This window comes from Lissotriton vulgaris, chromosome 8, assembly GCF_964263255.1.
Source record: "Lissotriton vulgaris chromosome 8, aLisVul1.2, whole genome shotgun sequence".
NCBI classification, from domain to species: domain Eukaryota; kingdom Metazoa; phylum Chordata; class Amphibia; order Caudata; family Salamandridae; genus Lissotriton; species Lissotriton vulgaris.
The window spans coordinates 930,362,775-930,389,891 of NC_141696.1; the positions used below are offsets into that span (position 1 = coordinate 930,362,775).

The window sequence follows — 27,117 nt, forward strand, 5'->3', positions numbered from 1 at the left end:
TTGACCACATCTCCACACACCTGAAAGCACTCAACTGGCTGCCTTACAAAGCGAGAATACAGCTGGATGTGCCTGGATCACTCATAATGACTTACACCACAAGACACACCAATACCTTGCCCAGAAACTTACGCTATTGGGTGGAAACAGACTCACTAGGAGCTCCGACAATCTGCTCTTAAAGCCTTCCTGCTTCCGCAAGAAAAAAACATTTGATAGAGCATTCTCCGGAGCTGCACTAAGAATTTGGAACTCTCTCCCCTGAGCATCAGAAGAATCTCTTCGTCAACATTCAAAACGGTAACTAAAATCTTTCTGAAGGACAAACTTCTCCCTAAAATCATTAGCATTTCCCACCCACCTTGACTCGTTAAACTTCAATTGATCTCCTTTCGGCTTGACCCGCTCTTGAATGACATTTCTTCTATCACTGTTTCCTGAGGAAGTTCTACTATTGTGTATACTCTGCTTACATCTTACCTAGCCCGCTATTCTAAATTCATCTCTATGATTCCTTGTGTAGACTGCCTTAAAAAAATAAGATTTGATTGTACTTGTACTTGCAATAAAACCCAGAACTGAAGTACCATGTCTTCTTAACATGTTTTTATTGTGTTGTACCAATCCGTTCTTCATATGTGCCTGATTTAATTCTGTCTAGGACCCCACTGAACTGTCTTGAATTTGTTTTACTCTTTACTGTGAAATGCTGTTACACTATGTTGGTCTTGTTCCCGCTATACAAAACTCTGAAAATAAAATAAATAGTTACACTGGCTGCCGGTAAGACAGAGAATTGTACCTAAAGCCCTCTGCATTACCTTCAATGCTCTCCATGGTACTGGATCAGACTACCTAATAAATAGATTCAATAGGTATTTGCCATCTAGAAATATTATGATCCTTTGCAGCTAAGAATGTAACTGTCTCAAAATTCAGATGTATCTCCTGGGGAAAAATCAGTTTTGTGACAGGTGCATAAAAAATGTGGAATACCCTGCCCCTCCATCTTAAATCAATGAACACTCTGCTTTAAAAACCTGAATAATTAGCAATAAATTAGCCCTGGCAATAGGCCTTCTATGAGCCGCTGTAAATATGAGCTTTGGGCAATAGGCTTCTGCTAAGCTAGTGCCAAGATGCCTCCTGGTAAATGTGTGCTTTTGAAATACATTTAGCATACCACCCAAGATAATGTTATTCTTACTCACCTCTTCAATATAAAGAGCTCTCAGACCTTTGTTTGAGCCCACCCAGATGTGCCATCATTCTGGGTTAGGGATCCAAACATGACCCTATGTAAGCCAAATTGATTATTTATGCAGGTCCATGGATTTATAGTATCTTAAGGTTGTCTGTTTTAGGGTTTCCTTACCTCTTTTTGACTATGCAGTATGTTGACAATGCAATGATGTGTGGAGGATCTAGCTCCTTAAAGACAAGGGGTCAGCTTATGGAAATAATAAACTCTTATAGATTCCCATGTAGTGTAGTTCCTATTTTCCCTATAGGCCCTGCACATTGGAATAACATAAACAGCAGTGTAGACGTAGGACTGAGGTAATCTAGGTCTCTACTGACTATGTTAAACTTAATTTAGGTTTGCGCCAGCTAGCTCAGAGGTCACTGGGAACTTTCTTGACTGAATAGGAAGGGATCAGCTTCCCTGCCTCAGACAAGAAGGGATTCAGCTTCCGACAACCGCATAAACATGACAACTATGCTTCCTCAGAATAGGAGTCAATCTCTAGAGTCGTGTGAAACAATAGACAGCTATTTCACTCAGTCAGATGTGCATTCTTAGTTTCACCAGGGTACAGAGAATAGAGAGGAGGGCGTTTTCAATAAAAATATTATTTATTGAGCAGTCTTCCTTCTCATGCAAGAGAAATGAATTGCCACAATTGCAATACTTAATGTAAAGTAAAGTACGTACAGTAAAAGGAGTATTATGAAATAATACTGTAAAAGCATTGATATGGTTTCTTAGCCATAAGACACTTTAAAATGGATAAAATATATATACATATATACATAGGCTAACGTGCTCAACTGGTGCTTCTAAAATACGCCTACCCCGGTGTTCTTGACCTAAGCCTAATACGTGGGAAGGAGTAAGTAAGTAGCAGTTTAGGTTAAGTAGGTTTTTTGCCAAGAATCTGACTCAAGAATTCTCTCTAAGGGTTTAGTCAGCACTGTACCTTGGGAATAGAATGTAGGAGGTCTGGTATCTCTCTCTCAGGACTCGATATCCCAGTCACCCGCAAGGGTAGGCTGGAAATGTCGGAGCTGGATTTTCTCGGCAGGAGAAAAGACATCGCCTTTCTCTGAGCGTCAAAGAGGAGGGGCAGCGTCCGTGGGCTCTCCGCGTCTGCTGGGCTCTCGGCAAGTAGATTAGCTGCTCTGCTCCGAAACCACCACCTTCTGTTTGCCTAAGGCAACGTTGGTATATTTATACCTGAAAGGTGCCGAGTTTGACGTAAGGTTTGGACATAAGACGTCAATAAAGATGTCACTAAGAACTGGCCGTTCTTACAGTGCTCGAAGGAGTTCTATTACAAATCAAAACAAAGCAAGCGGGGATTTCCCAGGTTACTGGAGGTTTGGTATGTTGAAGGAACTCGTTGTGCTTTCTAGGAATCTAAGGAAGTAGCTTTGCCATGCCTTGGGCTGCAAGGGCGATTTACTGAAATATGGATCTGCTTCTTATGCCATTATATCGATATCTATTGATTATAGCCGTGTAAGGGCATGAAATGGTAGTATCGATTCAGGTTCCTAGATAAAAACACTACACCCATAGTAACTGTTCCAACATGTAGCAACACAAACATACATGGAAGATTTAGTTCTAAGATTGTGCTGACATTGAAACACACATGAATAGAAAATATTTGCAGAGGATATCTGGCCTATATTTGTTAGAACAGTGCTGTGCCAGGTCTCTAAAGTGGAGCTAACATTTTCTACAGTACCAGCTGCTGTCGGTGCTTTGAGGTGGGCATGAGCTTTATCATTCTTTGCACTTGGTACATGGAAGTGAACTTTTTGATGCATATCTTGCTAAAAGTGGGAGTAGCATATTTTGATACAGTGCTAACAGTAGACATTCAGTATGAGGTTATGAGCAACTTCTATACATCTGAGCACATTGCATAAAATGTTTCTGTTCTCACTGACATCAGCCTTCTCATGCTTACAGTCAGTACCATGAATGTGTGCAGGTCAATCGCTCATCAATGTTGTTAGATAAATCAATTTTTCTGCTTTAAACTTTTTGACTTTACAGCCTGCTGCATGGTAGACATCAGCTCTCTTACATACATGGCATGAATTAAAGATGATTTGAACCATTTGCCTATGTTCTCATATTAAGATGACCTCCTATCTCTGGACTCCAGATGATTCTTGATTATTGTCCTGTTTTTTGCCTTTCTAATTATTTTGAAGGCCTGTTTGATTATCCTTGTGTGGAACTGATAGAAAACTTCAACAACCGACATGTGCAGTAGATAACTATGTTTTGGAAATTGGGCTACTGGTTGACTGGGGTGTGAGCTTTGGTCAAGGAGCAACCACAATCCCAGTCAGGGAAAGGCACAAGCAAACCCCAAATTAACCCATGTTAAATCACCTAGTAGTTTGGCACAGAGCAGTCAGGCTGAACTAAGAGGTAACATGTAAAATATGTGTGCCACACTCAGAGGCACCCTCCTCTACAGGCCCCCAGGACCCCGCGCAAAATTTAGTGAAGACATCACGGACTTCATCTCTCCTCACGCGCTCCCCTCAAAAGACTACATCCTTCTGGGAGACCTCAACTTTCACCTTGAAAAGATCAACGACCGCAACACCACCACCCTCTTGGACAACCTCGCCAACCTCGGACTTAAACAACTGGTCACTTCCCCCACCCACATCGCAGGTCACACTCTCGACCCCATCTTCACCTCCAGCAATCATGTCTCCTTCAGCCACACTACGGATCTCCTCTGGACTGACCACAGCTGCGTCCACTTCACCTACAACAAGCCAAAACCCATCAACCACCTCCAACCAACTCTGCAAAGAAACTGGAACAAAATCACCACCGACCAGATCTCCTCATCACTCCTTCTAAACACCCCAGCCCACTCTTCTAACCCAGACCAAGCCGCCGCCAACTTCACCCTATGGTTATCCAACACCGCCGACACCTTAGCACCACTGAAAAAACGCCAAAGCAAACCTGGCAACAAGAAGGCCTCATGGTTCAACGATGATCTTAAGAAGTCCAAGAAACTCTGCCGCTCCCTTGAAAAGGCCTGGAAAAAAGACCCAACCACTAGCACCAAGGACGCCTTCAAAAACGCCACCCGCACTCACCACCAACTAATCCGAAAGGCCAAGAAAACAGCATTCAAAATTCGACTTGACAACAACGCCCACAACAGCAAGGAACTTTTCAACATCGTCAAGGAATTTTCCAATCCCTCGGCCAACTCCAACGACATCACCCCCTCTCAAGCCCTCTGCGACTCCCTAGCCTCATTCTTCCACAACAAGATTGCAGACATCCACAACAGCTTCGACAACCAACCCGGAGACCAACCCACCCAACCTTATGCTGAACACTCTTCCCCTGTGAACACCCTTAACGACTGGAACCCAATCTCCACTGAGGACACCATCCGCCTAATGAACTCCATCCACTCAGGATCCCCCACAGACCCATGCCCTCACCACATCTTCAACAAAGCAGACTCCGTCATAGCACCGCACCTCCGAGACGTCATCAATTGCTCCTTCAACTCCGCCACCTTCCCGGAAAACTGGAAACACGCTGAACTCACCGCCCTTCTGAAAAAACCCACAGCGGACCCCACCAAACTCAAAAATTACCGCCCCATTTCGCTCCTTCCATTCCCGGCCAAAGTCATCGAGAAAGCTGTCAACAACCAACTCGCCGCTTTCCTCGAAGCCAACAAATCCCTCGACTCCTCACAATCTGGCTTCCGAGCAAAACACAGCACTGAGACCGCCCTCATCGCAGCGACAGACGACATTCGAACTCTACTGGACAATGGAGACACAGTCGCCCTCATCCTCCTCGACCTCTCTGCAGCATTCGACACAGTCTGCCACAGCACCCTTTTACAACGCCTCAAAAACATCGGAATCCAAGGAAAAGCACTAGAATGGATCACCTCGTTCCTCACCGAAAGAACCCAGAGAGTCCGCCTTCCACCATTCAAGTCCGAGGCCACTGAAGTCATCTGTGGCCTACCACAAGGATCCTCACTCAGCCCCACCCTCTTCAACGTATACATGAGCCCCCTCGCGGCCATCGCCCGCCAACACAACCTCAACATCATCTCTTACGCGGATGACACTCAACTAATCCTTTCTCTCACCAATGACCCCAGCACCGCCAAAACTAACCTACACGAAGGAATGAAAGAAGTTGCCGAATGGATGAAACACAGCCGTCTGAAACTGAACTCAGATAAAACAGAAGTCCTCATCTTAGGTACATCCCCCTCTGCATGGGATGACTCTTGGTGGCCGAAAAGCCCTTGGAAAAGCACCCATCCCGACAGACCACGCACGGAACCTAGGCGTCATCCTGGATTCTTCACTCTCTATGAATAGACAAGTCAGCGCCGTATCCTCATCCTGCTTCAACATTCTTCGCATGCTGGATCCCCACCGAAACCAGGAAAACTGTCACCCATGCTCTGGTCACGAGCCGACTGGACTACGGAAACACCCTCTACGCAGGTACCACCGCTAAACTCCAGAAGAAACTCCAACGAATCCAAAACGCCTCAGCCAGGATCATATTAGACATCCCACACAACGAACACATCTCTGGTCACCTGAAAGACCTCCACTGGCTACCCGTCAATAAGAGAATCACATTCCGACTGCTAACCCACGCACACAAATCACTCTACGACATCGGACCAGAATGTCTCAACTCACGACTGTCCTTTTACACCCCCTCCCGCCAACTACGTTCTTCCAGCCAAGCCCTCGCCACTGTACCTCGCATCAACAAGACCACCATGGGTGGCAGATCCTTCTCATACCTGGCTGCTAGAACATGGAACTCACTCCCCACTTACCTTCGCCTTACCCAGAACCACCTAGCATTCAGAAAGCAACTTAAAACATGGATATTTGACAAGTAATCCTCCTCCCCTTCCTAAGCGCCTTGAGACCCTCTGGGTATGTAGTGCGCTATATAAATTCTTTGACTTGACTTGACTTGACTTTAAATCACTCTGAGGTCCTGGGCCCAAGGTGGGGCTTGCAGGTGCATATCTTCTTTTCCAGGCAATAGGGCAGCAGGGAGCAGCTCAACAGGGCAGAAGGCTATTTATACACCAGCAGTCCAGCAGAGTGGCAGTCCTTGTAGCTGACAGAGTGTACACAGGTCAATGGGGTACTGAATTAGTAGTGTCTGAGGTTCTTCTTTTATACACAGTTGTGCCTTTAAAATGGGGCGGCGCTTCGAGAGGTATGCCTTTGTAGTACACAGGTGGTCTGCCTTCCCTGCCCTGCCTCCAAACTAACTGCAGGGTGTATGCAGCTATTTGTGTGGAGACAGGACACAGTCTATGCAGGTGTAAGTGAGGCTGAGCCCAGGTCCTCCCTCCCATCCTGCCAGTGATGGTTTATTGTCCCACCTATGCACCCATTTTGTGTGGCTGTTTAGGAAGACTACACAAAGCCCTACTGCCAACTGCACCCAGTCATGTGACCAGAGACAGGCTGCAGGTACTAAATGGCTAAGACAAAAAAATGTTAACTTTATGTAAGTTATGGTAAATATTAGCAGTAGTGCACTCAATATATTCTCTGTGTTCTTATGTAACAAACTACTCTAATTCAACCTAATTGGTGTGCTGACCTTGAAGTGGCACTACCTGACCACCGGTTCTGAAAGAAAATGCTACCTAAAACTTTCTGTCTTAGACAAGGTCTGCACTACCCTGTTGCTCTCATCCTAGAGTGCATGTGACTTTTTACTCATCAAATACAGTGATGAAACAATAATCAACGTTTACTCAAAACTAATCATCCATGAGTAAAGATATCAAACAATACAATAAACATGAAAGTGAAATTGTCTGTCATCCAGTGTTGCTTGATGCTTCTTTTTATTCAAAGATGCAAGGCAAAACAAGCCATGAATTTAATTTTGCGCGATTCTAATATTTCCCAATGCATTTCGGGTGTGGATGTACACCCTTCCAAAGGGGACAATCTATAACAAACCTAGGCCCACATGCATCAAAGTGATTTGCATTCGCAAACGGTACGAATCGCAAAATTCGGCCGGTTGCGAGTGCAAATCTTTGTTTTGGGATGCATTAACCTTTTTGGCTTTTTCGCAATTTAAGAAATCGCAATTTATTTGCTATTTCTTAAATTGCGATTGCATTTAAGAAATCGCAATTTTGTGATTTCTTAAATGCAATGCATCATCTGAAAAAAATTGCAAATTCGCAGATTAGCAGTGTAAAATTAGCATGAAGTCAACCTTCATGGTAATTTTAGAAAAGTTTAAAAAATGCACAAAAGTGCATTTTTGACACTTTCATTTTACACTCACACATGCCCTTGGGCATGTATGTGTGAAAAATGGACTGTATGTTACATTTCAGGGGTGCAGGGGGGAGTCCTTTGGACCCCCCCATGCACCCTAGAAATTGCATTCTCATTTTGCGATTCCTTAATTGCGAATCGCAAAATGAGAATGCCTTCCCATTGATTCCTATGTGCCTCTCGGCCCATAGGAATCAATGTAAAGGGATTCCTTATTTGCGATTCGCAAAATCGGAAATGGCAAATAAGGAAAAATAAGAAATCGCAAAAATATATGCACATTTTTAATGCATAGGTATATGCGATTTCTAAATTGCGATTCCTTATTTTTCGCAATTTAGGAATCGCAAATACCAACAATGATGCATGTGGGCCATAGTGTACATCAATCACGAATAAAGACAATGTCTTCTTTTACCTTATCTAATTAGGGGAGTGAGGGTTTATGTGCATTTACATTTTGTTTACCTCTAACATAACAGAAACCGAATGTGAAAAAATTGTTCCGCAAAAAAGAATCATACTATAGTCAGTCGTGTTGGTAAAACAACAGGTTTCAATTTGTGTTGAAGTCAAAGGGGAGTCACGATGAAACAACCTAACCTTCCTATAAAGTGTATGTTAGTATGGGAGATTGTCGACATGCTGGTTAGGTTAAAATCTGTGTGGGCATGCTGCTGTAGTGACCTCAATCGTGATACTGTCATGATGAAGTTACCTGATCACGCTGAGTGGTAACTCATCTGCCAACAGGCAAAAAATCCTCGATAGTCATAAGCAGCAGGACAAATCACTGTGCCATGTCATGACAAAATCGTAACCACTGCGTCCTGTCAGTCAAAACAACCAGGGACGGCTGGACGCGAGTGTTCCGCGAGAAAAATTTCACAGCGTGCCCAAGGTGAAAAATCTTCCAAAGTTTCCAACTTCTACGAGAACGCTGCAACGAGCCTCAGCGCGGCTAAGTGTCGAAAGAAACGACTACCAGCATCAGCCGTGGAGTGTGATGTAAATGCTGAATGAAAACAGTGAAAGCGGACTAATTTGTGCGAGAAACATTGTGCCTGCCATGTTGTAGTGACGTTAGTTCACTGTTACTAGTGTGTAAAATAACAATGAAATTAAAGATAAAACAAAAGCTGATCTATGTGGATATAGTAAATAAGCATCAGAGTCATCAAGTTAAAGTAGTACCACAGTTGGATCACATGTCATATGACAGAGTACATCTGACACATTATTGAAATATACTGAACAACAACCAACCATATGGACCTGTATACACTATGACAATGGACATCATTTACATTCATGATTGTTGTTGCTGAATACAAATAATTTGTCAGAAGGAAAGTGTAAATGATCTGGTTATCATGAACAACTGCTACAAAGCCTGACTCTTCCAATGAATGCTTCTAACTTAACCATGATCTGAAAACTGTTTATTTAGGATTGACCTTATGTGAGCCCAAACCCGTAGAGCATGAGCCCAACGTAGATGTTTCTCTGTGGGTAATGTGTCTGAACCATTCTGAGCAATGTTCCTAGTGCGGTATCAAGAGCATATTTACAAGAAACATGCTAATTCTATTTTATCATTGAGACCAAAGGGGGTCAAGGTATTAAGATTTTTAATCCAGACTGTTTCCCTCCGAGTTAAAGCTTTCGTCATATCTCTGTCATTGTGATATTTCATGACTTCCAAAACAGTAAAACGGAGTTGAGCTATAGAGTGATGTGCTTCATTCCAATGTTGAGCTAGCGGGGAGGTAATGGAATGTGTCCTTATTCTACTTTTGTGCTCTGTGATTCTGGTTCTTAGTGTTCTCTCTGTCTTTCCTATGTAATGTAATGAGCACGGACATTGAAGCATATAGATGAAGTATTGAAAATTGCAATTAGCTGTAAACCTCAAGTTGATGAGTTTCCCTGACCATGGGTGAGTTATGGAGGATCCTGTTATGACATTGTTGCAGTGTGAGCAGTTGTGACATTTTACATGCCCTTGTATTGTTCTGTAGCAGATGTGGATTTTTGTGGAGGATCTCACGTAAGTTGCTTGATCTCTTGTATGCGAATATCGGGGGATCCTGAAACAAATCTTTGAAGTCTGGCTCTATTTGCAATATTTCCCAGCGATGTAAAATAATCCTTTTGATAGCAGAGGATTGGGTGGAAAAAGTGGACACGTATACTTCCTGTTTTTTCTGAATCTTTCCTCTGTCATATGACATGTGATCCAATTGTGGTACTACTTTAACTTGATGACTTTGATGCCTATTTATCATATCCACATAGATCAGCCTTCATTTTATCTTTATTTTTTATCGTTATTTTACACACTAATAACAGTGAACTAACATCACTACAACATGGCGGGCACAACGTTTCTCGCACAAATTAGTCCGCTTTCACTGTTTTCATTCAGCATTTACGTCACACGCCACCGCTGATGCAGGTAGTCGTTTCTTTTGACACTGAGTGGCGCTGAGGCTCGTTGCAGCGTTCTACGTAGACATTGGAAACTTTGGAAGATTTTTCACCTTGTGCACGCAGCGACATCATTCTCACGGAACGCTCGTGTCCAGCTGTTTTGATTGACAGGGCGCAGTAGCTACAATTTTGTCACAACATGACACAGTGATTTGTCCCACTGCTTATGACTATTGAGGATTTTTTGCCTGTTGGCAGATGAGTTTCCACTCAGCGTGATTCAGGTAACTTCATCATGACAGTATCACGAGTGAGGTCACTACAGCAGCATTCCCACGTGGATTTTCACCTAACCAGCATGTTGACATACTAACATACATTTTTTAGGAAGGTTAGGTTGTTTCATCGTCAACTCTCCTTTGACTTTAACACAAATTGAATCCTGTTGTTTTCCCAACACGACTAACGATATTATGATTCTTTTTTGCTGCACTATTTTTTCACATTTGGTTTCTATTATGTTTGAGGTAAACAAAATTTAAATGCACATAAACCCTCACTACCCTAATTAGATTAGGAAAAAGTAGACATTGTCTTTACTCATGATTGATGTACTCTATGTTTGTTATAGATTGACCCCTGAGGAAGGGTGTACATCAACACCCAAAATGCATTGGGAATTATTGGAATCACGCACAATGAAATTCATGGTTTGTTTTGCCTTGCATCTTTGAATAAAAAGAAGCATCAAGCAACACTGGATGACAGAGAATTTTACTTTCATCTTTATTGTATTGTTTGATATCTTTACTCATGGATGATTAGTTTTGAGTAAATGTTGCATATTGTTTCATCACTGCATTTAATGAGTAAAAAGTCACATGCACTCTAGGATGAGCGCAACAGGGTAGTGCACACCTTGTCTAAGACCTCTTAGGTAACTTTATATAAGTGGCATTGTCAGAATTGTAATTTAAAATCCAATATCATCAAAAGTTAGGATTTTAAATTAGGATTCCAGAGACACCAAACATGAACCAGCTATCTCTTATCATTTGAATGTAAACCTATAAAATGTAATAAGGCCACTTTAATGTTATCCTATGGGACAGATAGAGCTTGCAGTAGTGAAACACAAATTTTTTCACTACCAGGACATGTAAAACTTAAAAGTAAATGTCCATCATTTTAAATATACTCATCCCTGCCCTTGGGGCTGTCCAGGGTGTACCTTAGTGGTGTCTTACATGTATTAAAAAGGAAGGTTTGGGCCTGGCAAACATTTATTTTTTTGCCAGACCAGAATGCCAGTTTAAACTGGACACACAGTCTCTGCAATGGCAAGCCTAATACATGCTTAAAGGGCTACTTATGTGGGTGGCACAATTAGTGCTGCAGGCCCACTAGTAACATTTATTTCACAGGCCCTGTGCATGTGTAGTGCACTTTATTAGGTATGTATAAGTAAACTGCATATGCCAATTGTGTATAAGCCAATATTACCATGTTTTGAGCGAAGAGCACTGGTTAGCAGTGGTGAAGTGTGCAGAGTCCCAAGGCCAGAAAAAATGAAGTCAGCAAAAACAGGAGGACTCAAGACAAAAGTTCTGAGGAAACCATGCCAAGGATTTCTGGTCTAACACTCTCTATCTTGCCTTTGAAGCCCCTCCTCAGTACAATCTTCCTTCTTATGAAATGGTAGTCAAGAAGCCTGATAAGGACCACCCACCACCTTTCATTTCAGCCTAAAGCGATAGCGTGTTTGACGAGAAATCAGTTAGTAATTTCTGGAACGGATTAATTTGGAATTGTAAGTGTGAAAGTTTCTTATATAGCGCAAACTGCCACCCTACGGGTATCCTGACGCTTAGACTTAAGTATGACCCTCATGCGAGCCGACCAGAGTATCGGGGAATTGAGAATCAGTCCTTGGGAAAGAGCCAAGTTTTCAGACTCTTTCTAAACTCGGTCAGGGAGTTGATTTGTCTGACACTCTGGGGTTACTCATTCCATAGATGTGCAGCAGCCACAATAAAGCCCACCCTCCCATCCTAGAGCGCTTAATTCTGAGAGTTGTCATCAAATTTGTGCTGGAGGAGCAAAGCTGCCTCTTAGGATTGTACCAGGTAAACTTCTCCTGCACTAGGACTGGGCCCAGATCATGTACCATACTGTATACCATACAGAGCGATTTAAAATGGACCCTTTCCTTAATATGCAGCAAGCTGTTTAGATAAAAGAGTTTATGAGAAATTTATATATTTGCTTTTATTTTACAAGGAAACTCCTATTGATAGACTTGGGATAAATATGTTCCCATTGTACAGAGAATATCAAGATACAGTTCAGGACGGGGGCACTTTATTGCATTTCGTTCACCATAAACGTATATGTTCTTGTCCAGTTATCAGATTCCTATAATATATATTTTTTTATTTCACGGGGAGTCCAAAGGGGTTTGCCACATGCTGAGAAAGCAAGAAATGGGTACACTACAGTACACCATATTTTAAGAGTCATAAATAAATATTGCATGTTTCTAATTCAATTCTATCTTTTTTATGATAACATTGTACTTTCATAACAGATATTGCTCAATTTTAAGCATAACAGTTGTATATCGAGGGAACGTAATTTTTATAGAAACAGCTGTTGTGGTTTTCCTTGAAGAAACTGGGGGACATTGCTTACCAAATCTTCTTTTCTTCACATGAACTTTTGAAATATGTACAAAGAATTCTTATGTTGTGTGACAATCCAGATAAAGTGATTGCAACGTGATTTATATCGCAATACCACAACCAGAAAAGTTTGGAGTGAGTATTAGCGCTGCTATGCAAATGCTTCTCGTGCCAATTCCTTGTGAAACATCTTCCTCCTGAGGTTAGAAGTAAAAAAAAAACATTCATAATCCAGGAATATCCATGGATTGTTTGTGTCAGGCATAAATTTGACATGTGTAGACTTTATGAAATGTAACCCAAGCCTTCGGTTTTGAAGAAAAAAAGAGGGGGGTCTTACGTTTTTATTTCCACTCTTATCACTGGCAGAATTCTTGCCTCGTGTCAAAAAAGGAAACTTTGAATGAGCGCATTGGGATCCCACCACTTGTATTTTTTTTACCAACCAGGCCATGCAACCACCTCAAAGTTTTGTCAAACCCACCCAACTTTTGAAAGAGTGGGATCAACAGGGGGTTTCTGGTGGTTGGGGTCTGTTCCTATAAAACTGTCTCCTTATCGAAAAAAGTTGATCTCCGGGAAGAAGTGGACTGACTACCCCTTCTAGAGGTTTAGAGAGTCCTGAGTCAAGGATGATGATAGGGGGGTTTCCTCTATGGAGTGGCTGTTACTCAAGAGTAGCTTAGTCTTTTGTTTTGGAACATAGCGGGATTGGAGGAGAAATACATGAGCAAAATTGAGTGGATTTTATTAAACAGTGTGGTACCTTGGCCCTTCATGAAACTTGTTCAGGTAGGCCCAAACCCATTCTGGATGGTTTTGCATTTATTTTATGCCCTGTCAATCCTTCAACTTCGACATGAGCAACGAGAGGGATGTGCACCCTAATATTTTTATACCTGAACTGCCCTATGTCTGAACTTAGTACTAAATCCCCTGATCTAAGAGCAGTTCTGCTCACCTTTCTTTATTCGTTGAACCTCATGGAATTTAACATTTACAACTAAAATGGAAATTGCCCAGTTCTGATATTATTACCTCCATGGGTATGATCATTGATAACTGGAAGACACAGTCTGTGGAATACAACCCAAGCCCTATTTCTTTCATTCCAATAGTCATTATGGGCGATTTTCACCTTCATACACTCAAACAGGCATGTTCGTTATCTCAGGAGTCTACATGGGGGACAGCATTCCCAATGTACATTGTGAGCACTCATGTCAAGGTAAACGGGCCAAGTTATTAGTACAATCACTGAAAATGCTTGGACCTGGCACCCTAGATGCCCCAACTTCAGTTGAGTATAGGGTAATAGACTCCGGTTGGAGTGACCACAACCCTTCAGTTTTATCCTTAAGATGGTCATCCTTGAAATCGCCATTCTTGGCCCCCGTTTCCTTTAATCTTGTCTTGAGGGATCAAAGTGGGAGATTGAAATGGCTCAAAATATTTCCAAATTAATTTGTTAGGAATCTGTGTCGTGGAAGCAGCCATTAGTTAGAATGCTGTTTCAGCTCGGATTCTGTTCCCAAAGAAGTTTTGAGGGCATTTACTGCAGATATTAGGTCTGATTCTATTGTTCCAAGTAGAGCACAGATTGATAGTAGGGGTGAATGCAGGTTTAATGGGACTTGTTTCAAAGGCCATCAGAAGTTCAGAAGGGCCTTAACCATACTCCTGGGGATGCAGAGGAGGTGAGCTTGCTACATAGATAGTATTAGTTGGTTATGAAAAAAGGAAACAGTCACTAAAGGACAAAGCCTGCAATAATTTAGTGCATGACTGTGACTCTCAGGATAGTGCTGTTTTTGGCAGGTTGTTAACAGCCATTTTTAGGGGGCAAAGAGTGGCACCCCCTTGATCGCTGTGCTTGGTGAAGATAAATGCTTTGACCGCTTCACACATATTTATTCGTTGGACCCTGTGTTGAAGTCTGACAGGCATATGAGCAAAAGAGGCGAAAATTATCGCTAACCCAGGTTTGCAGCATTTTTTGTATCGCCATCTATCGCTGGATTTCATCGCCGGGATTGCGCGTTATTAGCAACGCTTATCTCTAAGGTGATAACAAATCCAGTGACAGCGGTGAAACACAGAAATAGCGTGAGAATACCAGTGCTAAATTAACTGCGCTAATGAAAAGCTTGCTAATAAGCAAGTGTATACTTAACCTAACAATCCACCCCTTGTTGACAAAATGGCTAAGTTAAGATGTTATCAGGCGTTTAAATCAAGCGATAATCTCAGTTAGCAAGACTTTTTGTATCGCTTCACGGGCATTGACAATAGAGGGAAGTTGTGTTTTTGACTGTTTCCCTTTACTTTTAGTGAGGAACGCCTACTTTGCATATCATTAGCGATAAATATCGCTGACATGCAAAGCGGTAAAAAAACAGGCGCTATTGCCAGTAAACTGTCGCTAACAGCTGTTAGCGTCCTCTTGCTAATAGGGCGATAAAAATATAACCACTTTAGCAGCAAAAAGTGCTGATAAAGCGGTGATACAGCCCTTGATAATATGTCCTTACGTTTTTGCCTTTTTTTACAAGCAACATCTTTCTTTTTCTGTTGTTGAGGTAACAGGGACCGTTTTGAAACTGGCTGGCATAAATCCCCAGGTTACGATTGAGTGCAGTTAACTGAGTCTATGCGGGCTAGCTATATGATTGGGGGTGGTAATGACAGGGAGAGAAATGCTTAGGGAGGCAGACAAAGGTATAAACAAAGGGATAAGCGGGTGAGGTGAAGGTAGAGGTGAGTTACGAGGGAGAATGAAGGTCCCGGAGTAAACCCATTGAAGTGTTTGAAGGGGGCGATGGGAGAGTGGTTGGTGACTCTTGTTTTGGGGTTATGCATATCGACTCTCTGAGTTAAGACAGGTTTGGCTATGATGGCAAGGTGTTAACTGAGCTGAAGTGTGATGTCCCCGGAGTAGGCCAGAGAGGAGTCCCAGTTCTGATCCATGCCAATGGCACTGTCCTCTTGTCTAGGATAGTGTTAGGGATGCAACTCCAGCTTGACTTGTTTATTGAATTCATGGTGTACTTGGATCTCTCCATAAACCAAAATCCTATGGTACGGTAATTGCCCGAAAGCCCTCCAATCATAAAACCTTTTAATGCAATAGGGGCAAAATCGAGCAGGTCCCCATATTTAATTACCTAGGTATCCTGCTTGAAAGTAAGAACACTTTGGGCCACCTTCTTCTGTTGTATGTGTGGTGCCACACTGAATTTCGGTGCTAGATTACAAAAATATATATTTAGGAGTAGGGGCTGCCCAGAATGGGTATGCCAATGTCCCCACCCCCACACAAAAAAGATGCCACAATAATTCTGCCCCTCAGGTGGGGCAGAGAGCCCACTAGGCACCAGCGATTTTGCTGGCTTTTTTATACGTAGGGGTGGGGGCTGCCCAGAATGGACATCCCAATGACCCCACAAAAATAGACCACAGACTTTCTGCACCTCTTAGGGGTGATATGCCCCTAAGAGGGTCAGAAAGTCTGTGGTCTATTTAGCCCCCAATTCCCCCCCCCCCACACTTCTCCAGGGCGGCAGGAAGCCCACTAGGCACTGACTTTTTTGGGGAATGTGCCTACCTGTGGGTTTTGGGGACTAGCACAGCCGGCACCTGGGGAAACGTAGCAAACTTGTATAATTTTATAAACTAGACACCTAAGGTAATCCCGGATGGGGTGACTTGTCTGGCTCTCACCAGGTTCTGAATGAATGAAGCTTATATAGCGCATGACTTACCGTGGGGCATCTCCGCGCTTGCTTAGGGAACCCGTCCTGGTATTCCCCTGTGAGATAACCCTGGCAGGGTATCCACAAGGTGAAAGCCAGGCATCCCACCACGAGGGGCCATTGTGGAGATTAAGCAAGCTATTGCCCAGAGTCGCAGAGTGTGAACCCGTGAGTCGAGAAGGCACCGGAGCGAGAATTAATGAGTCTGTGGAATTTTTGAGCCCAAGACCCGCCGAGGCGGGGAATTGAACCCTGGTCCAGGGCCGAACTCAAGCTCCAGGTCTGCCGCCTCTAACCCCTGAGCCACACTTCTCCAGGGGTTCTGTTACCCAGAATCCCTTGCAAACCTCAAACTTTGTCAAAAAAAGCACATTTTCCTTCACATTTCTGTGATGATTAGTTCTCGAATCTGTGTGGATCCACAACGTTCCAATTACCCCACATTCCCCAAAGTCTTCCGATAAAAATGGTACCTCACTTGTGTGGGTAGGTCTAGTGCCTGCGACAGGAAACAGCCCAAAAGGCAACATGGAGACACCACATATTTGCAGTGAAACTGATCCTTTTATTGTCAAAGTGCCTTGATGTAGATTTTAAAACCTAGCTCTGCCGGCACCTAGAGAAACCTAGCAAACCTATACACTTTTGAATACTAGGCACTCTGGGGAATCCAGAATGGGGTGCCTTGTGTGGCTCTCACAAGGTTCTGTTTACGAGAATACATTTTAAACCTCAAACTTTGTAAAAACTAAACACATTTCCCTCACATTTCTGTGATGGAAAGTTTTGGCATCTGGTGGATCTACAAAATTCCACCCACCCCGCATTCCCAGCGATTTCTTTTAAATGTGAAATTCGCAGTACTATACCCTAGCGGCCACATGCATCATTGTTGCCGTTTGCTATTCCTAAATTGCGAAAATTAAGGAATCGCAATTTAGAAATCGCAAAAGGCAATGCATGAAAAATGTGCATTTTTTATTGCGATTCGGTATCTTTCCTTAATTGCGATTCACGATTTGCGAATCGCAATTAAGGAAACCCTTCCTATTGATTCCTATGGGCCAAAAGGCCATAGGAATGAATGGGAAGGCATTCACATTTTGCGAATTTCATTTTGCGAATCCCAAAATGTGAATGCAATTTCAAGGGTGCAGGGGGGGGGGTCCAAAGAACCCCTCCCTGCACCCCTGAAATTTAACTTTAAGTGCAATTTACACACACACATGACCCAAGGACGTGTGTGTGTAAATTAAAACTCTCAAATATGCAACTAGTGCATGTTTGAAAGTTTTCGGTAAATTAGCATGAAGTTCAACTTCATGCTAATTTACCCCTTACAAATTGCGAATTTGCAATTTAAATATAATCATGCATTGCATTTAAGAAATCTCAAATTGCGGTTTCTTAAATGCAATCGCAATTTTAGAAATCGCAACATGGTTGCGATTCTTAAAATTGCGAAAAACATAATGCATCCAAAATTTGAGAATTGCATTCGCAAACGGCCAAAAATTGCGATTTGCACCGTTTGCGAATGCAATTCTCAATGATGCATGTGGGCATTAATTCCTGTTTTTGGCCCTTCTCAGTCACAGGCCTTTGGCCCACCCACACAAGCATAGGTGTTATGGCATAAGGGGTGTGAATTCTTTTGAAGTAGCCCGGTGAAATAGTACTTAGAACAGCACAAGTGATGGTCTAGATTGCCATTGTTGATGGCAGTACAGGGAGCGTTTTTCAAAATATTGTCCCGTACTTGTTTCCTGTACATATTACAAAACTGCCTGTACCATTTACCCACACTTTCTTCTCTGAACTGCAGGCCCACATCACCAGTTTCCTCTGGGCCGAGGGCCGGACTGGGAACTTAACACAGCCCTGGCAAAAAAATATTAATGCAGACCCCATTTGCACCGAGTGAGTGACTCCGACACTTTGCTCAGTATGATTTTCCCAAGATAATTTTGGAAAAATCAAACTGAAAGGTGCCTGCAGAAAGGTTTCAATTATATACGCTAGTTTTGCTGGTTGTTCAGAAGGGGATTTAATCAAATATTCAAGTACATAAGAGTTTAGCACAGTAGCACTATTTCTACACAGTTTCTAATCATGCATCCACCTGTGCAAGAATACTGTGCCTGATGAGAAAAAAGACATGTTGGTAGCGTTATTAGATGCTTTCTCCTAATTCATCCATACATTAGTCTTTTAAACGGGCCTGAGAATCTTATAGAGGCTGCCGGGATCGCATAACATGCATCACAACTCCTGGGTGCGCCATGGGCCTCCAGGTGTCAAAACCGGCCTTCAGGTGCTCCAGCCTTCCGAGGGATTGCCCGCTTGCCGGCTGGCCAGTCCGGCCCTGTCTGGGCCAGACAGACTCCCAGTGTGCCCTTTACCAAGTTCTTATTTTCTTCGTTCGATGGGGGAGTGGGATGGGCAGACATTAAATTATACTATTGGGTCTCACAGCTAGTAAACAATGATTAGCTATGTCCGAACAGGAATGTCCCAGCACAAAGACTGGAGCTGGAGCTGACACAACTTACGTTGTGCTTTCTCTCCTATATATGGCATATCTCCCCCACAAGCACTACTTTTTCGTACTCAGGTCCCCATTCAGTGCTGGCATGCTGCCCTAAGACACATAAAATGGCATGGCAAGCTCCTGGGGCAACCCCTCTTTAGTGTGGGAAGTGGCTGTGGGAAAAAGGCTGGCCTAGCAAGGTTCCATTCTTGGGACCTTATTTGAAGATCAACGCTGGATGATTTCTGGAGAGAGGGGGGCATGTGCTCATTGCAGGAGCTGGCTGCAGATTTCCAGCGGCACTCCTCTCAGTTCTTCCAGTACCTGCTGCTGTGCCATGCTTTGTAGGGCTACAGAGTCCAGTCGAAAGCCCTCCTGGCATTCAGTCCCCTGGAATGCAAGATGGTGCTGGAGCATTTAGGCAGGAGAGTGTCTCAAGTCTTTATAAACACCTGGTTGTTAATAATCTGGACCCCTTAAGACGAGATGAGAGGCTGATTTTTTTTAAACAGAGTTTATTGCATTGGACAAAAAGTACATGGGGTTGTTGTGTCACAACCCTATAATTCACAAGATGACAGGATGATGTGGGGCTCCTCAATGATGACGAGTGGGTGGAGGCAAAATGGCTCCCAGAATGCTGACTATTTCATTGCTTTTTGCCTGATCCAGTTTAGGTATCTTGACCAGCTCTTTTACTTTCTATATTGGCTCTGGCAGATGGGCTGTGCACTGGGGCCTGACTGCCGTCTTTGCAGCCTATACCCGGGTTCTCTCTGCCATGTGATCTGTGCCTTCCCAGTGGCTCAGAGGTACTTGCACAAGATCACCAACCGGGGGCTCAATTCACAAAAGGAAACTTAGACCAAAAGTCTAAGTTCAGACTAAAAGTCTAAATTAGACCAAAAACCTAGGGCCTGGTAATAACCCTGGTGTTCTAGGAAATGCAGTTGTTTTTTGGGGGTCCGACCACCAGCATACCTGGCGGGTGGGAAGATCTCCTCCAGACTACTGCAACTACCAATTTCTGGGTTCCTGCTGCGAGAGAGGGAGAGGCCGTCAATGGAGGTGCTGCTTTGTATATTATGGCCTGCTTTTCCGCCAACTTTTTTCTGGCGATGACACCACCTTGGAAGAGTCCGCAGAAAGGCAGGTTTTGGGGTGCAAAACTATCTCCAGGAAGATTGTCCCTTGAGATATGCTACTGGTGTGAGCAGTGTTTGCCCCCATGCCAATGGGGTGGTTGAATGCACTGTTTCTCTTGCAGAATATGCTGCAAGGAAAGAGTGTGCACAACTGACTGGAGGCAGTGCAGCATTGCAGGCAACAGCTTCAGGCACAGTAGTACAACCAAATCTTGCCACTCCCAGACACACATTACCAGTGCTGTGGCTAAATCATGATGCAGCAGGTGAGATACCGCTGGCTTGGTGGAGTTTCATGGGCTGCCGCTCCTTTGGGCTGGCGATCCTTCAGCAAAACTCATAGTCAGGCCCTGAGACCAAAAGTCTAACTTGTTAGTCAGGAGGAACTCTCACTTTCACCAGATAAGGCTCCAGGACAGGGGTCTCCAACCTTTTATGTAGTGAGAGCTACTTCTGGTCAGTGACAATTGTCGTGAGCTACTAACTCGCGCATTTTTCCGAGAGACCTCCCGCGCCCCATTTCAATTGATGGTAAGCCTTATTTCTTCAAAGCCCATACTGTGGTTTGAACACAATACTAAAGAGTTCCCAAATATTATGTTTTTATAGTTCTTACTGGTATTGTACAGTGGCTTCGTACTGCTAATATGTGAGAACTCTGCGTTACCCTTTTATCAACTTCAGGAAGGTTGAAGGCTAAGTTTGCCTTACCAGACTGCGGCCTCGCCCAGCTGGTGTGACACACAGTCTTGCAGCAAGTGCCAGCACCTCCTGAGTCCCTCAGGTCTGTGCTGATAAACTCCAGAGTCCATGCATAACCACTGAGTATGCTTGTGTAGGAACACTTTTTGTAGACACCAAAGGACAGGTTTTGGGGAGGAGGAATGACCCCTGAATGGCTCTGGACCTGCCTCGAGGTCATCAGAGGAAGATGTAGGTTGGCTGTGTGGCTGAACAAAGCTGGAAAGCTCTCTGCTTGCCTGATGCTCGTTGCTCCTAGTCCAGAGCCAGTTCGGACACAAACGGCCAGCCCTTTGCAGAACTTTCACAATGGCACAGATGTGAACAGATCCGAATGGATCTGCGCTACATGGAAAACCCGACCACCACTTTTCAGCCCAACGTTGGCAAGAAAGGGGACCGCAGCCAAATGTCATTCGAAGAGTTTGAACATTTCATTACTGGAGCATAAAAGCTTAACAAAGAGACACTGAAGAAAATGATGGCCTCCTAGTCTACTTTAGCCTTTGGTGGTGTTGATGGGAAGAAAGATAATCAGAGTGACTTCCAGGAGTTTTTGTGCCTAATTGAGGGTATGGTGATTGCCTGCCACAAGGCAATAATGTGAAGGCAACTCTGCACCCAAGCCAGATCTCAAGACTGCACAGACGTACATCACACTTTGCTTCTTTACAGTTACTTCCATAAAAAATTACAGCACATTTGTCATATTGATCTGAAATGGAGGGCCATTTCTCGCAGTCACTGTATTTTTGCTGTTGTTTTTGACTGGAACCCACACTCTTCAGATCACCTCAAGGGGGTAATGTACACACCAGCAAATACTTTTATTTAAATTTAAACTAGCCGGTCCCACCTTGCTATGCACGCTAAACTGGCAGTTCATTTGTTATTCTGACTTGGAGCATGAAAAAGATCCGGAATGTGGAGCAAAGACAACAATAGTGCCTCCTTTAGTAGCTTCTTTTACCTGAGCCCAAGGCAAACCCAACAACTGCCCAGTCACGCAGTGGCGAGTACATTCCTCCAATTGAACTACTGACCCAATTATATGGAATTAGTGCCCCATCCATACTGCAATCCCGAAATAGCTCAACCTTTCCTCAGATAGTGCTCTGTCCACGCCGGGCCTGCAACCAGGGCCATGAGTCATTGCTGGCAATGTTCCAAGCAGCCCTGAGGTCACTACCCAGGCATGGCAGTGACTGGCTCTCTCTGCTCCCAGTGTTGCATAACATTTTTTCATATCTACAGACAAACTATATATAAGAAGGCAGCCTCCCTACCATGGTTTGATTCCAATCAAGCCTACCAAAGGATTGTTTTTTTAAAATTCCCGAATCCTAACGCTACCAGTTATCTACTTAAATTGGTATCCTTGCACTAAATACTAAAACTAATAAATCCGTGTTAACACCTCCGAGAGGCCTATTGACACGGCTCTATTACCTGCTGCTCTGTGGCAATTAATATAAGGTGGCCCGAGTCACTGATTTACTTTGAGTCAAGTTACAACAGCACAAAGACTGATACAAAATCTTCAAACTCCACTTACTGTTCGCTAACACTGATGCATACAGGGCGAGCAGCCAGCACTGTTCCAGATTTCCTAACTTTAATATTAGCTGCAGCAGATGAGAAGCGTTAAACTCCAGGATGCAAAAATATTTCTGTCAAATTCCAAAATTAGGCTGCCTGATTCTGAATGATATGCCACGCTTTGGCTATCAAGAACTTGAATGCCACAAATAGTCTATAAATCACCGGAGAAATATTATTTCCTCGGAAATCAACAGTATACAAAGCTGAACAAAGAATGATTGTGCACTTTGAAATACCGCAGAGATGCCTACCCACAAGGGCACCGTTCAGCAACTTGAGCGGGGATGGGGGGCCAGCACTGGGCAGTGTCTGTCTCGGAAACATAACCCAGGCCTGACAAACATTCTGAAATATGTTTTTTCCACTTGAGAATCCGAACGCTACTACGGGTTTTCAAAAATGGTATCCCTGCATAAAAAGTAACAAATTCATGTTAAAACCTCGAGAGGCCTCTCGACACGCCTTACCTGCTGCTCTGTGGAAATTAATTTGAGGTGGCAAGCTGTACTGGGAAGGGCAGATGGCGCAGGTCCGTCAGTTCAACTGCTTGCGTGACCTGCAAACAAGCTGCTCTGCCCTGCCATGCCTGCTGCAGTTCTGCACTGCCACCTATAGCACTCATGACCACACAGCGCAGTGCCAGTGAAGAAAAGGCGGGAGAACTTAGAGATGGTCATGAGACGTGGATCCATCGTAGGAAGTAGAGGAACGTCATCCTCTTCGGCCCGCCCCTCCCCAGCTAAGCTGAAGCCAATCTGAGCAGCTGGATTGGGTGAGGGCGGGCATCGGACCCTGAAAACAACCTAATTGCCCAAATAACAGTAAAGGGCTACAAAATTGAGCACCAGGCAGCGCGAGCTACTTGCAGGGTCTCGGGGAGCTACCGGTAGCTCGCGATCGACCGGTTGGAGACCCCTGCTCCAGGACCTGGAGGGACACCTCTTGGGGATCAAGACTCACTCTAGCAGAGGCCAGTTGCTAGGCATGATTGCACGTTCAGGCAGGTCCAGTTTCAGCAGGTCAGCTGGGCATTTACAGGCAGGCAAAATGATCCTTGGAGCCACTCTGGGTAGCCTGAGATGAAGGCAGGCAGGTCCAATCTTCCTTCTCAGACACCAATGCAGGCTTGGTGTCAGGTTCCTTTTAGTGTGTCCAGGTGGCATACCCTTGAAAATGTAAGTGGGGCTGGGTACAGCTCATACGCAGTAATCCTTCCAGGATGGCCAATTCTGAACACACCTAAGCCCCCTTTGTGTTACTTTCTGGAAGCAATACTCAAATCCCATTGACAGAGCCATTCACTGTCAAGTGACCCAGGATACTGGCAGAAGCAGCAAATGGTTAGCACAAGAAAACTGCAACTTTCTAAAACTGGCATTTTCAGAATCCTGTCTTAAAATCTGACTTTTCCACCACAGAGGATTTTAAGTTACAATTTATTCGAGTGCAAATAGCATATCTACATCTGCTCCCACCTATTAATGCAGTAAGGTAACTCAATTGTTACTCAATAGGGGAGATAGCCTTACAAAAGTAAAAAACAACTTCAGGTGATTTTCACTGTCCGAACATGTAAACCTCAAGTACACATGTCCTACTTTTTAAACATAATGCACCCTGCCCTATGAGCCTTTAGGGCCTGTGTTAGATTTGGGGGTCTCTAGTTGGTACAGGTAGGTACTTGTGACAAATAGTGACCCTTGAATCTAGTCAGGGTAAGGGGGTACTCTCCTAAAATAACCCCTGCTCACCCCCTTGGTAGCTTTACACGAGCAGACAGGCTTATCTCAGAGGCAGTGTGTAAAGCATTTGTGAACACATACAGTAATCCAGTGACAACACTACAGATGAAAACCACACAAGTTGTATATTAAAAATAAGTATTCTTTATATAAATTTAACAAAAGCCCACAAACTACAAAAATCCACAATACTCTACTTAAATGGTAGAATTGGCGTAGTTTTCTTTAGATCTTAAAATGCATCACTTTGAGTCAATGTACCTTAAGATGCGACACGCAGGGCAACAGAAAGTTTTGCAAGAAAGGTGATGCGGTAGTCCCTGGCAAGCAAGGACAGTGATGCGTTGAGGATCGGGTGCAAGGAAACAAAGATGGCATCTTCTTCTTGATGCGGCACACTTCTCCGAGGTTGCAAGATGTCTCAACTCGATGCATCAGCTGCAGGGGTGACACCCTTGTTCAGAAATGCGACAACAGCAGCTTTGCCGGCGACACTCTTTTCCCTCGATAAGAGACGCTTCCACTCAATGCAACAGCTGTAGCGGCAACACCCTTGTTCAGAGATGCGACAACAGCAGTTCCGTCGGCGGCACTCTTCTCCGTGGATGCAAGGCACTTCTTGTGATGCAGTGCCATGCGTCAGCTACAGCGGTGACATACTTGTTCAGAGCAGCAACGGCAGCAGCGGCTGCGACGGCAATGCACTTCTTCTTCGTGAGTCGCACTTCCAGCCACTTGCGAAACGCAGTCCCTCAGAAGGCCCAAAACCACAGTAGGCACTTTTAAAGCTAGAGGGGCCTTTTCCTAATCCAAACCAGTTCTGGTCAGTCCTGGAGCACTCTGTTTACAGGACTCCTTCTTTCCTTTCACTGTGTAGGGCAGAAACATCCGATGCCCCACAGGAGGTGGAGCCAGCATTGTGGAGGGAAGGCACAGCCCTGGAGCACTCTGTTGACATGACTCCTTCTCTCCTTTCACAGTGCAAGGCAGAAACATCAGGCACCCCACAGGAGGTGGGGCCAGCATTGTGGAGGGAAGCACAGCCCTGGAGCACTCTGTTGACATGACTCCTCCCCTTTCACAGTGCAGGACAGAGACATCAGACGCACTACCGGAGGTGGAGCCAGCATTGTGAAGGGAAGGCACAGCCCTATTCAGGTCCCAGGTGCAACTCCTCCCACCCATCTAGATTCAGATCTCTCAATTCACCACTGGGCTGGCTCACCCTGTGTCCTGGAATCCCCCAGCCCCTGTCACTCAAACTCCAGACAAGGAATACACAAGCTAGCAGAAGAAGGCTTCGATAGTTAGACGTGAAAATACCTACTTTCTTAAAGTGGCATTTTCAAACACAGAATGTTAAATCCAACTTCACTAATAGATGTATTTTATCATTCTGAGTTCAGGCATACTAAACTCGAATTTCTACCATGTTCCCTGAGTCAGTTTATAAGATTATACCATGTAATAATCTAAATGCCCATTCTGGCATATGGGGAATAGGTAGCCTTGCCCACACACATCAGAGCTTGTCCTACCTTATACTTACAATGCACCCTGCCATTGGGCCTACCATGGTGGTGTCTGATATGAAGAAAGGGGAAGGTTTAGGGACTGGCCAGTGGGTGCACGCGCTCAGTCAACATGGCAGTACCAGACTGCACACAGGCTCTGCAATGGCAGGCCTTAGACACACTTTTACAGGCTGGTTCTGTGGGTGGGTCAACCAGTGCTGCATGCCCACCAGCAGCATTTGATTTGCAAGCCCTGGGCACACTCAGTGCACTGCACTAGGATCTGACAAGTAAACCAAACAAGCCAATCATGGAGTCACTAATACATGCATCAATTTATTATAGGGAGAGCATATGCACTTTAGCACTGATCAGCAGTGGTAAAGTGCCCTCATAAAACCAGCAAAAACAAGTCAGACAAAATACAAGAGGAAAGCAAAAAGTTCAGGGATGACCCTACAAAAATAGGCCAAGTCCAATAGCCTGCCTTAGGGGTGACGTAAGTATAAAAAAGGAAGATTAGGCCTGGAAAAAGGTAAGCTTTGTCAGATTGAAATTGTAGTTTAAAAATGCATACAGGCTGCAATGGCAGGCCTGAGAACAGTTTTTCAAAGACTACTTTTTGGGTGCTTTAATGAGTGCTGCAGGCCCACTAAAACCGATTTGGCAAAGGAGGGTTGAAGGCAATACATTTGGAGAAATACCCACCAAGGATGTCAGTTTTAAGACCAACAATGGTGGGTTTATGATGATAAGGACACAGAACAGTAATAAATATACATTTTGGAATTGTATGCCGACCACAAAGGAGAATATTCACACACATAAACACACACGCACACACGCAAGCTGGTGTACAAATAGCTGTGTTCATTTTATGTTACAAACCAATGAAAGTTTGTTGCTATGGTTCTCTTCACAAAGAAGAAAAATATAAGTTGCTACTGAATAACAGAAATAGTATTTTGCAGAAATTCACTCAAAATATATATTTTTATATTAGTACAAACTGCAATTGCTATTTGATTATCATTGAATGGACACACACTACATAAATACTATTTAGGACTTAAAAAAGAGAAAAGGCTTTCTACCAGTATACACATATCTCGTGGATGCTCTGCAGGTCTCCTAAGACACTGTGACCTCCAATTTTCAGGGTGACTTCTAGCAGTGAAAATGTGGCTTTTGGTCCTTTTGAAGTTGATTGAAAGAGTTCAGAAATATCAACAGCTGCAATAAATGGCAAGAGGCACTTCTTTTGTTCGATAAAGGATCAAAAACATGACCTACACAAGCCTCACAGACCTTTGACCCTTCTATGCTTCACATCATAGACTTGGCCCTTTCGTTAATGCTTTAAATGCAGCCTGTCAATACTCAG

The 27,117-nt window shown here is 43.9% G+C and overlaps 2 pseudogenes; both read left to right on the plus strand.

Moving 5' to 3' along the window:
- The first annotated feature begins 3,003 nt into the window (after positions 1 to 3,003).
- On the plus strand, positions 3,004 to 3,480 carry LOC147698165 (lysosomal-associated transmembrane protein 4A pseudogene; annotated as a pseudogene).
- Positions 3,481 to 13,749: 10,269 nt separating this feature from the next.
- LOC147698166 (lysosomal-associated transmembrane protein 4A pseudogene) overlaps positions 13,750 to 27,117 on the plus strand; it is a 31,426-nt pseudogene continuing 18,058 nt past the window's right edge.